The 16,536-nt window shown below is 42.8% G+C and overlaps 1 long non-coding RNA gene across 3 annotated transcripts in view; it reads right to left on the minus strand.

Moving 5' to 3' along the window:
- The window catches only part of LOC111176163 (uncharacterized), a 46,070-nt gene extending 41,167 nt beyond the window's left edge, over positions 1-4,903 (minus strand). For all 3 annotated transcript variants that reach the window (XR_002644904.2, XR_016392251.1, XR_016392252.1), the window contains exon 1: positions 112-4,903. This is a non-coding gene — a long non-coding RNA (uncharacterized LOC111176163). The remainder of the gene's footprint in view (positions 1-111) is intronic.
- Between the last annotated feature and the right edge of the window lie 11,633 nt (positions 4,904-16,536).

Genomic DNA, 16,536 nt, shown 5'->3' on the forward strand with positions numbered 1-16,536 from the left:
GCTCAATAAATATATGCCATTATTCTTATCGCTTTCATTAGTCTCCCTGTGTACAGTATCACTGTAAAATTCACCTCCCACTTTGCTGCCACATAATTATTCTGAACTCACCTCTGATTCTGTCAGTCTCTTGTCAAAACTCTTCAATGGATTCCATGCAACGGCATCATCTTATCTTCTGGCCGGGAATGTGTGGCCATTCTCTATCTAGCCTTAACCAACCTGCCGCCAGCCTGTCTCCCAAGAGGCCCCTTAATAACAGATGAAACTTCTTCCCCTTCCCTAACATACCCTTCTCTTTTCAGCTTGGTAGCTTTGTTCCTGGTATTCCCTCTGTGTTGAATGCCTTCCCCATGTACATCCATATAAGTCGCTGATCCTCCAAGCTAGCTTGGATGCCACCTCCTCCACAAAGATTTCTCTCATCCCTCTAGCAAAGTGAGTTCTCCCTCTGGATGCCTGAAATACTTGTTTTCTTTTACCTTGAAAAAAATGTTACTTAGGTTTACATTACCTCCCAACCCAAAATACAAGTCCTTTAAAAACCAAGGTTTGAATCAGTTCTATTTTATATCCGCGTGGCCCCTACTACAGGGCCACACTCACAACAGATACTTGAAAAACATTTATGGAATGAGTAATCAAATACTCATAATAAAGTAGACAGTAAGAACAGAAGAGGGTAAAATAAAGCACTGAGGGAGTCCAGCGGAGGAAGAGGTTATCTTAGCTAACTTTGCATTTGAAGTCTTTAAGGATGTTAGAACTCTGCTAGGCAGAGATGATGGAAATCAGAAATCGAGGCCCAGAGAGCAACGTGAATGTAAGATGGAGGGGAAAAAGCACAAAGATTAAAGAACAGGTCGTACAGCCAAAATTTAGGAGTTGCAAAGGGTAGTAGATTATTAGGACTGAAAGATCAGATTATGGAGGGCCCTGAAGGAATTCCTGAGGAAACTGCACTTAAGGCTAGAGGCCATAGGAAGCCATGGGAGGTTGAGGAGGGAAATTATATAGTCATATATGTGCTTTAGAAAAACTACTCCATCAGCTGGGCGTAAGATGGAACTAGGGGTGGGAGAACAATTTTTGCAATAGTTAGGAAAACAGCCACAGTGTCTTGAACTATGGTGGTGACATATAATGGCAAGAATGTAAAGGTGGGACTTCCCTGCTGGTGCAGTGGTTAAGAATCCGCCTGCCATTGCAGGGGACACGGGTTCGAGCCCTGGTCCAGGAAGATCCCACGTGCCGTGGAGCAACTAAGCCTATGCGCCACAACTACTGAGCCTGCACTATAGAGCCCACACACCACAGCTACTGAAGCCCACGTGCCTAGAGCCCATGCTCTGCAGCAAAGAGAAGCCACTGCAATGAGAAGCCCGCACACCGCGACGAAGAGTAGCCCCCGCTCACCGCAACTAGAGAAAGCCCGCACGCAGCAACGAAGACCCAACAAAACCAAAATAAATAAATTTATTTATTTAAAAAAAAAAAAAGGTGAAAGAGAATAAAAGAGGACAGGGTGGAAAGAGAACTACAATGGAGCAATGGAGAAGGAGTGGGGTTCTGAACCTGGCCTACATGGAGACAATTCAGGTCCATAAACTTGGATGGAAAAGTAGAACATCTCTTTTCACTAACCTCTAAGTGAAATGTAGCATGCCTTCAATTATGAATACAGCAATGAACCATAGCAGCATTAGGCTTCATCAGACTGACAAAGGGGTCCATGGCATAAAAAAGAATTTCTGTGCTCCAAAGTGACGAAATCTTTAGGAGAGCCTTTACCAGAGATAAAGATTAGAACTGAATAAGAAAATTCCGAAACAGAAAGATAGAAAAGAAAGAAAACAGAGGAAGAGAGGAAGGAAGGAAGGAAGGAAGGAAGGAAGGCAGGCAGGCAGGCCCTGTGTGGGGACTGAGAGAAGGAAGGACAATAAAGATGGATAAAGTTATGTTTGAATTTGGACATGCTGAGTTTCAGGCGTCAGCCCACACTTACCTTACACAAGGACATCCCTTTTCTTGAGCCCAGTAGCCTCCAGCTGCAGGGAAACCTAATCGCCTCTATATAGTAGGAATCTTCATTTCCTATTCTGTTCATCCTCCCATCTTGTGGGAATGAAAACAGTCCAAGGGTGACCAAATGTCCTGGTTTGCCTGGGACAGAGGGGCTTTCTAGGACATGGGCCTTTGCTGCTAAAACCAGGAAAGACCAAGGCAAACTGATGTGCTAGTCACCCTAAGGGCCCTCAAATCTGGCCTGCATGCTAATAAGGCTACAATAATACTATGCCTTCAATTAAGAAAAAAACTATGCCATTTAAGGTTTATTTTAGATCTGAGTTTGTCAATCTGTTCACCCCACAAAGCAGAAAATACTGAAGGAAAATCTTCCTCTCACAATGTCAGACAGTTATTGGCACTCAATAAATGCTTCAGTAACTGAATATCATTATGTCAATAGTTCTACAATTTACATAGTGCTGGCACATTCCCATCTCATGCAATCGTCACAAGGACTGGGAAACAGACTTGATTCTCTTCATACTACAGAAGAAACCAAGACTCTGGAAGATGTAGTCCTTTGCTCTACCTCACACAGCAAGCCAAGTGGCGGACTCCCAGCACTGCAGCTGACAAAGAACACTGAATTACTGCGTGTTCCACAAAGGCACGAGTGGTTGTTGCTATATGGCGATTATGCAAAGCTGCAACTGTCTTTCTTTTGCAATGTCCATGAACTCAGTGCTCCGGTATTATGTTGATACACAGTAAATGGAGTGTAAGTTTTAGGCAGAAAGGACCCTAAAGTAAAGTGATGGCTTGCCTATGGGAAAAGGCATAAAAAGCCAATGATTAAATGTTCAAACTCGGTATGATGAGGTAAGAGAAGCAATAACTTACACATCAAATTGCATGGCCAATGGTTCCAAAACTATGCTCCCGTATGCAGCCTCTAATTACAAAACCCATACAAAGAAGTGACTGCGCCTGTATTAGTCACTATAGGAATCAATACAAGACCCTCGTGTGCCTGTAACGATCAGTCCAGGAATCTTGGACCGGGATGGGAATGGTGAAAGCCAGGATACATAAACTTGGATAGTTAATACTAAGGTTTCATTCAAGGGAGAGGCCTGGCCTTGCTGGGTTTATTGGCCCCCGTAACTCACCAACTACCTCCCCCTGTAGCCATGGCAACACCCACACCAAGGCAGCTCCAGAATTCACCTTTGGATACCCACACTGCACCGAATTTGCACCTACGCAGCTCAAATAAAACCAACAGAGACATCACTCCCGCTAAACCAAGACAACCATGGCCTTTTCCCGTTTCTCCAGCTCCAATTCACCCAGGGAACATAGTCTTTCTTTTCACCCATATCCACTGAAGAGAGTCCTGAACAACGACCACTTCTGCTGCAGTAAAAGATAAGAGGAGGGTTTTTCTCTTTCTTGCGGGTGTGGATATCAGAGACGAATGAAAGCCGGATGCGCGCGCGCGCGTGTACACACACACACACACACACACAAGTTGCCTAAAAAGGCAACTAAACTGATAAGATCAAAATAATTTTCAGCCAACATCTCGTAGCATGTCTGTCAGGCAAGCTCCGTTTTGCTCCTGCAGGCCACTGTCCCTGGAGCCGGTAAATAGTTTCCAAGACGGCTACTGGACTTACAGCTCTAAAACACAAAAAACGCATTCCCTGCAGGCGCACAGCATGAGCAAGAACCATGACGTATTCGGGAGAGCTTTCCAGAACTGCTTTCCAGCCCGAGCAAGATGCCCAGGAAGCAAATCTCCCTTTTGCTTCTAGAAATGGAGAGGAGTCAAGTCACACTCCCCGCGCTCGCCGACAGAACGCAGACCCAGCGGTTTTCGGGAAGCGGCGGCTAAACGTCCTGTCAGACCCCCTCCTTCCTAGATGGCCACTCGGCCCTGAGCCGTGAGCCCTCGAATTCTACCCCCATTACCTCCCTGGCACCTGAGCAAAACCGAAACAACCCACCGCAATGGATAAAACGAAAAGGACCCCCCTCCACAAAACTTCTGTCGCAAAGCCTTTTTCTACTGGCCCAAAAGCGCCGTGAAAAACCCCTTTGCGTCCGGGACGTCCCGGCTGCCACTAGTAAAGATGGCGGCCATAGGCGGAGCCGCTCCCCCCCGAAGGCGGCCGGCTGCCCCTCCAGCCACGGGCATTCACGCCCACTGCGGCTTGACGCATTGCAGGTGCGGCACGGCCAATCAGGCGCCTCGACTCTTTCCGGCCAACTACTGCAGGGTCGCGCTGGCCAATCAGAGCATCCTTGTCAAACTGAATGAGGAAAGCAGCCTCGGCAGCGCCAACTAAACAACCGGCTCCAGAGCAGCGCGTTTTGGGGCGTGGAAGGCAAAGAGCTGCTGTGTGCTCCTCCGCCGGGAGATATAGTGCCCTCGGCCCGCGCCCCGCCCCGCCTGCCCGCGCGCGCTTGAAAAGCTTAGGCTTCAGGCTCGCCTATTCTCTTCCCCTCGGAGGCACGGGAAGCAAGGAGTTGCATTAAGAACAACACTGAGTTCCTTTGCCGTGGCACGTGGCATTCCGAGGGGCGATCTCAAACCACTTTCGCCCTGCCTCCTGGCTTGTTGAGGCCGCGCTCGTTACGGTTCATCCGGCACGTTGTGAGAAACGGTTGCCACTGGTGAAATAAAAACCTCCCCTTATCTCCAAAACCTGACTCGATCCGCCTCCGAGACGACCCTTCCTGTTTACGAGCGGAGGCCCAGCCGCCCGACAAGCATCCTTGTGGGCACTTTTGTTTCAGAAGGGCCCTTTTCCCTCCTGTGGTCCCGCGGGCTCGGGTTTTCCGCCGCGGCCGAGCAGGAGGGGCCTGAGGGGGACGCGCCAGGAGCCGGCCTGGGGGCTACTGGACAGACGAGGGTAACTTAACAGGCAGTGAGCTGAGAGCCAATGGTTAGCTCCTGGGTAGACCGACGGGGAGCTTCTTGTGTCCTGAGGAAAGACTCTCCTAGATGGAGGAGAAGGCTTAGTGAAATAACCTATCAAACGTGCCAGACCTGGTACCATAGTCTGCCTAGTGTGTAGCCTGCCTGGGTTTCTCTAATCCCTCACTGTACAGTGAAACAGTCTGAGATCCAGGAGGGTCAATGGACCCTCCTGCAGTCACACAGCAACTGAGGAGCAGAGCACAGAACAGAATCTAGGTTGTCTGTCTTCCAAGCCCGTGTTTTTCTGCTATAGTAACACCTCATCTTCTGGAGCTGATGCTGTGGTGTGAGATGGCTCAAGCATTTGGGGAGCTTTATTGTATAATTGAAGGAAGGTATAGGAATTAAGGGAACTAAGTTGTCTCTGAACATAATTTTCCATTAGTGTCCTACAGAGAAAGTTAGCAGAGAAGAAATGTTACTTGGTTATTCTCACTCCTGTAAGAATCTAGCTAAGAAAATGAATTCCTCTGGACTTCTTAGAACTGCCATTTCATTTAAATGTGATTTTATCCTCTCTGATTTTGACACAATATGACTTGGATGATCTAATGATTTTTGTGATTGAACTCCTGTATATTCCTGTTTCCAAGATTATGCTATTAATGGTCTTTCCTGAGGTTTTACAACTTGTAGTGGTGTCTGCTCTGTACCAGTGTAAAAGTTGTTCTCTGACCTAAGGCTATAGTTGCCAGTTGCTGTTTATTGCTGCTTCTTAGGCTTTTACTCAAAGCCTTGATCAAAAAGGAGAAAAGCTGGGGTTTTCTTTTTTTTTTGAAGATGTTGGGGGTAGGAGTTTATTAATTTATTTTTGCTGTGTTGGGTCTTCGTTTCTGTGCGAGGGCTTTCTCTAGTTGTGGCAAGCAGGGGCCACTCACTATCGCGGCCTCTCTTATTGTGGAGCACAGGCTCCAGATGCGCAGGCTTAGTAGTTGTGGCTCACGGGCCTAGTTGTTCTGCGGCATGTGGGATCGTCCCAGACCAGGGCTCGAACCCGTGTGCCCTGCATTAGCAGGCAGATTCTCAACCACTGCGCCACCAGGGAAGCCCTGTGTTTTCTTTCTGTAGGCGGCTAGTAGTCATCTCTAAAGGTGTTTACCAAATGAGCAAATATCTGAACTTCCAAATGAGCAACTCATTATAAAAATACCTACTCAAAGAAACAGTACATCATATTTCTTTTGCAATGTGTATGGCATAGGAAATATGTACCATGACTTCTTGGTGTCAAGTCAGATCATAATGTGAGATAAGAGCTCTGGCTGTGCCGCTAACAAATTGGAAATTCTTGGCTAAGCCCCTCTGTTCCCTGGACCTCAGTTTTCTATTCTGTCGAATGAGAGGATTGAATTAGATGATTTCCAGATTTCCTTTCAGCTCTAATATTTGATTCTGCTGCAAAGAAGTTAGACCATAACATAGCTGTGTCGTTATATTTAGGCTTAACGGCTTCTGCATGTAGTGCTTTAAGCTTTTTTTTTTTTTTTTTTTTTTGCCGTACGCAGGCCTCTCACTGTTGTGGCCTCTCCTGTTGCGGAGCACGGGCTCCAGACGCGCAGGCTCAGCGGCCATGGCTCACCGGACCAGCCACTGGGAAGCCCTGCTTTAAGCTTTTAAAGTCACTCTTACATTTATTTTCATGCTGGAGGGAGAGTCCCCATTTACCAAGAAGTTAGGTTTACTGTAAAGTGTATCCCAGGTTTATCTTAATGGGAATCAGTGTGCCACAAAATATTCCTCTGAGTTTACTTCAGTCCTAGTACATACCAAACCTGCTACTTTTGGTGGTCAGAAAAGTAGCTCACTAAATTGTGAGCTCCTCAAGGACGGGGCCTATCAAATTTATCTTCATATTCACAGTGTTTAGTGAATTTCATTTCCATGAGCTCAATAAAAGTTTATTGAAGGAATGAGTGAACAATAATTAGGACAGAGGTAGAAAGAAGAACTTGGATGTGAAGGGGTCTTTTGAGTTCCAAGAAAATCAATCAACCAATACTTATGGAGAGTCTACAGTGTAGAAGGTATAGTTTCTTCTTTCAACACCACAATTTTTTTTCCATTTGAATTGTCTTCACTTTTTATTTTTAAATTAAGGAAATATCGTCATTATGGGACATTAATCTTTTGAAATAGCAGGGCTTATCTCCAAGCTTTCCTTTATATGTATTCTATCATGTTCTTTGAAGAATATAAATATTTAGAAGAAAATGTTTTTTTAAAAAATGTGACACTCAAAATTGCTCACTTTCCCCTTTTATTGTTGCTTTTCTGGTCTTTGTAAAGAGATCATGTCCTCTTCCCAGCTTTTGATCATTTTTGGCTCTTTTTGGAAATAAATGTCCAGGATTGATCTGTCAGTGGGAGTAGGCATGGCCTAGTCTGTTCTAAGTATCTTAACTGAGTATCATTCAACAAAGTAGGAACTCTATAATGATCTGAATTTTTACCATTTATAAAAAGATGTAACTCTTGAGTCAAGTCCCCTATGACCTTAGCTCTATTTACATTCACATCTCCAGGGGTCTCCTAGTTACTAGGGAATTCTGCACAAGTTCCTCACAAATTTCACAAGCAAAATATTTAGAATCATAAAATTCTAAATCAGGGATGCACCAGAGAAAGTCCATCTGGGTCCCCTTTCCCATTTTTCAGATAAGAAAACTAAGTTCCAAGAAGTACAAGTTCAGGACAGAGCTGCCTTTAGGGTCTTACTAGACTGATCTTTCCTTTGACCTTTGAAAACATTTTAATGAAAGATTAATCATATTAAGGGGATCAGAGGTATGTTATCATTTACAAGGCCTCCGAGTGACTGTGGAAAATCTCTAGATGACTTTGCTTTGGACTTTGTGATTCCATTTAGGGATTGGCTGTCCTGAATTGTTCCCTGTGCTAGGCCTTATCTATACAGCTTGTTTAAAATCTTTGACCTTCGTTTAAATTGCTGACACTTTCCTGTTGTTAAGCCTTATCACAGTTTCTTTACTTATGTCTTCTTCAGGATAGCAGTGGTTCCCTTTATTATTCCCAAAAGAGCTCAGAGAAGCTAATTTTTAAAAAGAATTTTTTTAACTGAAGTGTAGTTTATTTACAATGTAGTGCAAAGAAGCTAATTTAAAAAAAAATTTATTTATGTATTTGGCCGCGCCAGGTCACTGCCGTGTGCAGGATCTTCATTGTGGCATGCAGGATCTTTTAGTTGCAGCATGCAGGCTCTTAGTTGCGGCATGCGGGATCTAGTTCCCTGACCAGGGATTGAACCCGGGCCCCCTGCATTGGGAGTATGGAGTCTTAACGGCTGGACCACCAGGGAAATCCCAAAGAAGCTAATTTTTTGAGACGAGTTACAAACAAATGAAAGGGTAAGTAGTTATACAATTATAATTTTTTCATATCATTCCAAAGTATTTTTTAGGGTATTGCAAAATGCTAATAAAGAATAATCATGGATATATCTTCATTTCTCACTGTGCAACTTTTAGGCTGGTTCCTAAAAATTTGGTTCTTTTCTTCAGCTGATTAAAACAGGTATGAATGGACTTGTTCAGCGTATGGTGCTCTTTCACAGAAAGAAAAACTTGTTCCATGACTTTTGCAGCACCTAACCCCCAACCCAGCTGGCTACCTAGCAAATGTTACAAGCAGCAGAGTTTAGAAAGTAAAAATGGCTCGGTGGCAGCCTGTGGTATCACCATACAAAGCATAGGTTGAAATGCATGCTCTAGTCTCAAAGGACCCCAAAATACAAAGTTCCCACAGGTGTATACAAAGTCCTGAACGGCTCTGTTCAGTTTTCAACCTTTCTTTAGGATTTGAAAGTCAGAAATACCTCTATTAGAATCACTATGTCAATAGGCCATTTAAAACATGGCTTCTATATTTTGCTGCTATTTGGTTTTGAGGTCATTTCCTAGGTTTCAAACGTTGTGTGAAACAGGTGCAACTAGGAAACTTTGTGTGGCAGAGAAGAGCTAGAGCAGTGAAACGTGAAACTATAAATCAGTTCTCTGAGTCACAAATCTCTTCGGCGGCTCTAGAAGACAGTGATGACTCAGCAGCATTCCACTGGCATGGTGGAGGGAATGAGTCTGCGAGGGCTTGTTGCCCAGGGCACCAGCCTGTTGGGGGCGTGGAAAGATGGGAGACCTTGGATCTTCCCACTGCTGAACTGTTAGACTGCTTCAGATTCCCTGACTGGTTCTGAATTGCCTCCTATCTGACCTTTGCCATGTTTAGCTGATTGATGTTTTAGATATTACAAACAACCACAACTTGTATTTGTCTAGCTAGGTATTTATTGTTTACAAACTAATTCGACATTCTTTTCTCGCATGTAACCCTCACACAAGCCCTTGAGGTTTTGTTATTACACCCATTTTACAGATGAGATGGCTGAGTCTGTGTGGTTAACTAGCCAAGGAAATAGTCATTTAACCTGGCAAATAATATGCCACAATATTATCCTCTTCTTGGGAAATAACTGTTTTCTTTGTCAAAACAATAAAAATAACCAAGCCTTTCGCTGAAATAAGACAAAATTTCTTTCGTTTTGGTTTATAGAGGAGGATGTGAGAAGAAAGGGGGCACACCACTACTCAGTTGTACAGCTTAAAAACTCTCCTGAAGGCAAACCTTTTCAGGGACCAAATGATCCAGTCATCTTGTTGTGATGCCTAGAGTTGGTTTATTAGCCAACGACTCGGAGTCTCTACTTAGGATGAATAAGACTCAAGAAGCATCTTCACTGGACTTAGACAGAGAGAGTTCCAGTTTTTCTGTTCAACTACAACTTGCCTTTGGCCGTATTTTCTCCATATAGGAAGCAGGGAATGGATCCAGTCATGTGAAAGTGGGGAAAGAATTGCAGAAGGAGGAAGGATCGGCCCAGGTCCATATGTGCTCAGGGCTGTAGAAGGGTACAGGTCAGGATCAAAGCAGGAACAGTCTGGCCTATTCCTGAGGAAGTATGATCTGCCACCAAATCTAGGGAGACTCATTTCTGGTGGTAGTTCCAGTGGTAGTATTAAAGCAAAAGACTTCCTTTTCCTTTTCTCTCTGCTTTGGAAAATTCACTTCTCATATCCTCTCTAGCCCAGTAGTGAACTGAGCTCACCACTAATCAATTAAATAATCTATTGATATTTATTATCAGGTACTGTGCTGAGCTCAGAGTATAAGATGGTAGCTTCTGCTACTAGCTGGTTGAGGAGATGAAATACATGAAAAGATAATATCAAGTAGAAATGGGTAAGAGGTGTAGGAATTCAGAAGAGAGGAAGTATCATTCAGAGCTATGATAATTGGGAAAGTTTGAAAGATGTGTGATTTAAAGAGGACATGAAGGACTGGTAGGATTTAGATTGGTGTTGAGGATCTGTACACTGAGAATGGCATGGGAAAGGCAGTGAGTTGGGAGGGCAGAATGAGTATTCAGGGGTCAGAGAGTAAACCAATTTGTCTGAGGCAGAGAATTCATATTTGTAGAATAACAAAAGTAATGCTGAAAAAGTAGATCAACAGACTGTTGAAGGGCTTTGAATGCTAGGCACAAGGACTTTGCATTTTATCTCCTGCAGGCATTGGGGAGCCTCTGAAAGTTTCTGAGCAGAGAAGTGACAGGATGAAGCTAATTTGGGTGACTGACTGTGTGCTGCATGTATCAGAAGGGAACAAACTCATTGGGATGAACAAAGAATAATGGATGTGGTACTAAAAATTTGGAACCCTCAGGATTCTTGATCCAGGCAAACATGATGCTCCTTCCTTTTTTTAAATCTCTAGAATGGTGCTGTCCAATAAAACTTTTGTGATGATGGAAATGTTCTGTGCTGTCCAACACGGTAACCACTAGCTATGGGGGCCTACTGAGTACTTGACTGTGGCTAGTGAAACGAAGGAACTACATTTTAAAATTTTAATTATTTTGAGTTCAATAGCCACACGTAGCTAGTGGCTACTGTATTGAACATCATGGCTCCAGAAGGCAGATAAAGACTTCATTATGATTCAAAACCAAACCACACAGTTACCAAAATAAATCTTAATTCTGTTGCAATTGGTGAGGCCCATTCTTTGGTATAATCCACAGTCAGCATCAGTTTCTCTGATTTATCACTATGGCCCAGTTTTCTGCATATCAAGACCTCAGTGAAAGTACCAGTTTGTGCGGATCACTGGCTCTGCCCTTCAGGCAAACTGAGTCACCCCAAAACCTGCCATTCCAGCTTACCACTGTGGCTACACAGCCCTCAGATGACTAGTTGTTAAATCATCTATAAGCTGCTAAATGCCTATTGTTGCATGGATGTCTTAGACCTGCTCTCTGGTATGACCCCCACTGTAGCACATGTGGTAGAAATGAGAAGTTGCTGGTTACTGTTTGGATGTTGATTAAAGTTACTTTTGCACTTGACTTTTGGATTAATGGGGAAAATGGTGACTCAGGAATTTCCAAAATAATATGGCTTAGAGAATACATTGCTCAGTAGGTCAGCTGCATTGTTTTAAAAAAAAGTTTAAATTTAGTGTAAACACCTAAAGCACAAAAACTATGATCTTATCCCATTGGGCATTTTAGAATCTGAATTCACATACTTGGTCCTTAAGTCTGTATAACTGTTGGCTGCCTGTGACTTAAAATTCAGTCCATTAAAGCACAGACCTAACGAGGCCCAAGTCATGGGTCCAGTCTCATTAATGGTCAATTATTTTGCTCACACTTGCTGTGTTGCATATTCATGACCTTGGTCACAAGGGTGGACCAAGCCAGAGAGGGAATAGTGCAAATCCATGACCACAGCTACTAGAAAAAGAAGCACAAGCCCTGTGAATGGAGGGCAAGATGTGTCCTCTACTATACAAAAGAAAGTGTTTAAAAAACAAACAAGAATTGGGCACATATGCAAGGTGAATGGTGCTATTTGGAAATATTTCACTTTAGATCATTAACTAAATATACTGATGAACCCTGCAAGCTGGAACACACAGTAGGGCATGTAGTGGTCTGGTTATGATTCACTTAAAATTCTGGGACACTAAATAGACACATGCTAAAACTGATAATGTTTTTCTCATGGTAGTAAGTCATGGCCTAACACCTGCTTATTTTGTTACAATGGTAACACATTTCAAATTTGAATGTAATGTTAGAATTTTCCCTGTATTCTTTACCTATCTAAGAGTCATTCATAAAATATAATAGCAAAAAAAAAGATAATAGCAAAATTTTATATGGAAAAATAATGAGGTATTTTGTCATTGATGGGGATAGTAAAGCTTGTGTAATAATCCTGTATAACATTTAATGAAATGTAAATCCACACACAAACAGCAGGAACCTGTTCTGGTTATTGGAGATGATTAATGAGGAAGACAATCCCAAATGGTGGGTCATCATCAAATTATATTGGACTATGGGGCAGAGAAGGAGGGAGCTGGGGATGGTGGAGAGGTAGAAGACAAGATTTCTTTCCTGTGAGACAGCTTACAAATTCCTTAAGGAAAATCCTCTAACTAGATAATCCATCCACAAAGACACAATAGACTATGGTTATATTCAGTGAATGAATTTAGACTGGTTACTTTGTAAAAACCATCAAACCAACCATTCACCTCTCTTTCTCTCTCTCTCTCTCACACACACACACACACACAGTCATTTTCTCAAAAGACTGTAAGCTCCATGAAGGCTAGATCTATCTATCTATGTATCTATGTATCTATCTATCTACCTATCTATCTATCCATCCAACCAATCATCCATCTCTCTCTGTGTTTAATTTAAAATACCAACTCCCAGGGCTTCCCTGGTGGCGCAGTGGTTGAGAGTCCACCTGCCGATGCAGGGGACACGGGTTCGTGCCCCGGTCCGGGAAGATCCCACATGCCGCGGAGCGGCTGGGCCCGTGAGCCATGGCCGCTGAGCCTGCGCATCCGGAGCCTGTGCTCTGCAAAGGGAGAGGCCACAACAGCGAGAGGCCTGCATATCGCAAAAAAAAAAATTTAATAAATAAAATTAAAATACCAACTCCCAAAGATACAGCATGGAATAGGACTGGGATTAGGGAGTCCTTGGCTATCTCTTTCAACGAAAGCATATAGTCAACTAAATGTTTGACAGTGAGCAACTCTCCTCACCTCTTTAGGTCTCCTCTGCAAAATGAGAAATGTCCTTCAACTAGGAAGCATCACAAAGTAAAAGTTTTGCTTTTTCTTATGCATTCTACTCCTTGTGTGGGAGATACAGCTATTACTACATTCCTATGATCTTATTTTAGTTTTAAATCCTTGGGTAAGAAGTATCTCTTTAACAACCAAATTTGAACCTTATTCTTTCTGCTCCTTCCAAAAAAATTACAAATAAATTCTATTAAAAATTCTATTAAATTACAAGAGATATAGTGTAATGCTTACATGTTTGGTCCTCTGAAATAGATTTTTGGGTTCCACCACTTAAATTAGGCAAATCACTGAATCTCTCAGTGCCTTGATTTCTACATAAGGATAATAATGACACTGGCCTCACAGGATGGGCAGGAAGATGAAATAATACAGTTAGCACAGAGCCTGGCCATAGCCAATTCTCAGCAAACGTTAATTTTTAAGCCATTCCCATTTCTCCATTTGTCCTCTTCATCTTCAGTATATGTATATTTGTGTGTATACATGCATATATGAAATAATGTATAATATATATTATACATGTATATTTTATAATAACGTATATTATAATCTCAGGCACAGCGTTTTACAGCTGGAAGGAATTTTTAGATTAAATCCAAACCTCTTGTTTTACCCCTGAGTATGTAAAATTATTACATTTGTATTCTTTCTGTTAGACTCAGATAGGTAGAGTAATCAGGTTAGTGACAGAAATGATATTCGAACTTGAGATTCCTGACTTGGGGTTGCATTCTTTCTATTTTTCTTCAATTTAACATTACTTTATATAAATAATAATAACCATTTTCTATCAATATTATGAAATATTCCATAGTTTTTTGGTTCTCAGTAAATTATGACTTCATAATAATGTGGCTTATTTTCTTGATTCTTGATCTTTTCATAAATTAGGAAGTTTATTCACTTAAAGAAATCTTTAATGAACACCCAGTGATCATCTAGGTGGTCAGAAGAACCTGCTTCAGGAAACAGGTAAATCTTCACACGGTACCTTTAAAAATTTCAGGTTTTAATTTCACTAATATATAATCTAATATTAGAGCCCCTGAGCAAGATCTTGGGCAAGTCACTTGACCTTCTTATATTTCAATGTGTCAAACTGGTCGTAAAACTGAGTAAAGCATGACCTCATTATAAATCCAATTAGACTTGAAAGCTAAGATGTGATTTGATACATTAAAGAATTACCAAAAGGGAACTCTAGCTGGTAAAATATGAAGAATCACAATAATGAATTTTACTATAATAAGTAAAATGATTCTGAAATACAGTTTTTAGCAAGTAAAATCATGAAAAAGTTTCAAATGTTTTATTTGGGTGAAATAGGTTAAATGATAGAGAAAGAAATATTATTTTAGAAAATGCCTGGTTTTCAAAACCATAGATTGTAGCAACTTAATTATAAGGCATGGAAGACTATTAGAAGGTAATAAACCCTTAACAAACACATTTCATTTCTAGGCCACTATTTCCCCCTACCTACACAATGTATGCCAAGCTTTAAAATGTATTTAACTAACTACTGTATGAAAACCTGGCAAAAGAATACAAATTCCCTTAGTGTGTTTAGCCATTTAGACTGTCACTCACTGTATTACTGAATATTCTTTTAACTGACTTTATATTAGCCCCTTTCCCCCTATTTCCAACTCTTCTATTAATATATGCATTTAAAAATATATATACATACATTTTATTCCCACTCAGGATACCCCTGTGAGCACAAGATGATGACGATGACGATGGCGATGACAATGACAGTGATTGGTAGATGTGTTAACTGGATGATGTCTTTCTCATCTGCAGAGAGAAGGCAGTACCATTCCCTGGCTTGCTGCTACAGCTTCTCTTTAAATCGTACAGCAGGTTCACCCTTTCTGCAGCATTCCAGAAGGAATATCAATAAGAACAGTTCCACAGATGCTTGTCTGAGGTTATCACAGAAGTCCTGGGGCATCTACAATGTGCCTGAACATTTTCCATTGTTTTAAAACATCTTTCTGCAGACTTTGTCAAAGCCAGAAACAAACACAACCAAGCAAAGCCCTTTCAAGCAGAGCTTGTCAATCGCACACTTTGCCACATTCTCTGAAACAGTAAGCAAATGATAACTTGCAACTGTTGCTCAGGCCCTGTAAACAAAAGATCAAATTCTGTGCTCTGCCTTGGCCAAAAAAGAAACTGCAGCATTTTGTCAAGATTTTTACAAAGTTCTGGGCTTCAAATTTACAACTGGTACTGTCGTTTCTCTAGTATACAGAAAATTGAAAACATTAGTAAATTTAAAGATTAAAATACTACTTGAAAAAGCGTATAATTAAGATTGTACATTAAAGAATGGTCTAGCTCCATAGTAGAGTCAGTCAGCTGTGTGTTCTAGCTCTAATCTAGGGGATTCTATGTATCTATTTTTCTCCTTCTTTGTTTGTACGGGTGTATGAGTAAAGATCTGATCTCTCAGGACCAGGTAATTAACAAAAAACCCAAAACCAAACAAACAAAAAAATTAAAGCATGTGTTTTAAAGTCTATAGAAGATGCACAGATACATTAATTTCAGTAAGACTGGGGTCAGGATGAGTAGTATTTTCCACAGGAAAAAGAGAACCAAACAGTAGGAGAGGGAGATTATTCAGGCATAAAAATTCAGTGGAAACGTAAAAACATTAAAATAAGACTGGCTAAGCATATGAACACGACACAGATTTAGCAACTGAGCATATATTAATTTGTCTCTGATATTACTTCAAATTTTCAAAAGCAAACGTCTGACCAATTTCTTGCACGAGGCACACTGCCCTTCCCCTTCCAGACCCCTCTCCCCGGCAGCAGAAGGAAAGCGGTCAATTCCTCTGTCCCCAGCTCCCCGCGGCCACCCCCTACCCTAGGACCGCCCGCAGCTCCCCAACGGAGGCGGCCAGCTGCGGACGACGAGGCCAGGGGCCAGGGGCACCCGGGTGCCCCAGCGGAGCGGTAGGAGGTGTGAGGTGGGGGTAGGAGGGGGGGGCCCACAGGTGGGGGTGGGGCTGGGGTGAGGGGCCTTGGGCTTCTGAAGCCCAGGGCCGCCCCAAGTCGGGGCTATGCTGACGTTCTGTCCTCGCCCCGGACCCGGTGGGCATCTCCGGGGACTCTTCGCCGCACCTGTCCCGCGACCCTGCGCCTCTCCCCTCACCCTTCGCGTGTGGGTCTCCAGCCCCGGCCCGCCGCCGCTGGCGCGCAGGGGCCGGCGGGAGGCCGGGCGCGCCTGGGGGCGGGGCCGAGTGGCCAAGGCCCGGCCCTCGCAGCGCAGCTCAGAACGAGGCGGCCGCGGCTGAGGCGGAGGGATACCGAGCGCCATATATATATGGCGGAGCGCAG

This window comes from Delphinapterus leucas, chromosome 2 (assembly GCF_059928025.1).
Source record: "Delphinapterus leucas isolate spDelLeu-1000000601 "Yukka" chromosome 2, BTC_Dleu_Yukka2, whole genome shotgun sequence".
Lineage (NCBI taxonomy): Eukaryota > Metazoa > Chordata > Mammalia > Artiodactyla > Monodontidae > Delphinapterus > Delphinapterus leucas.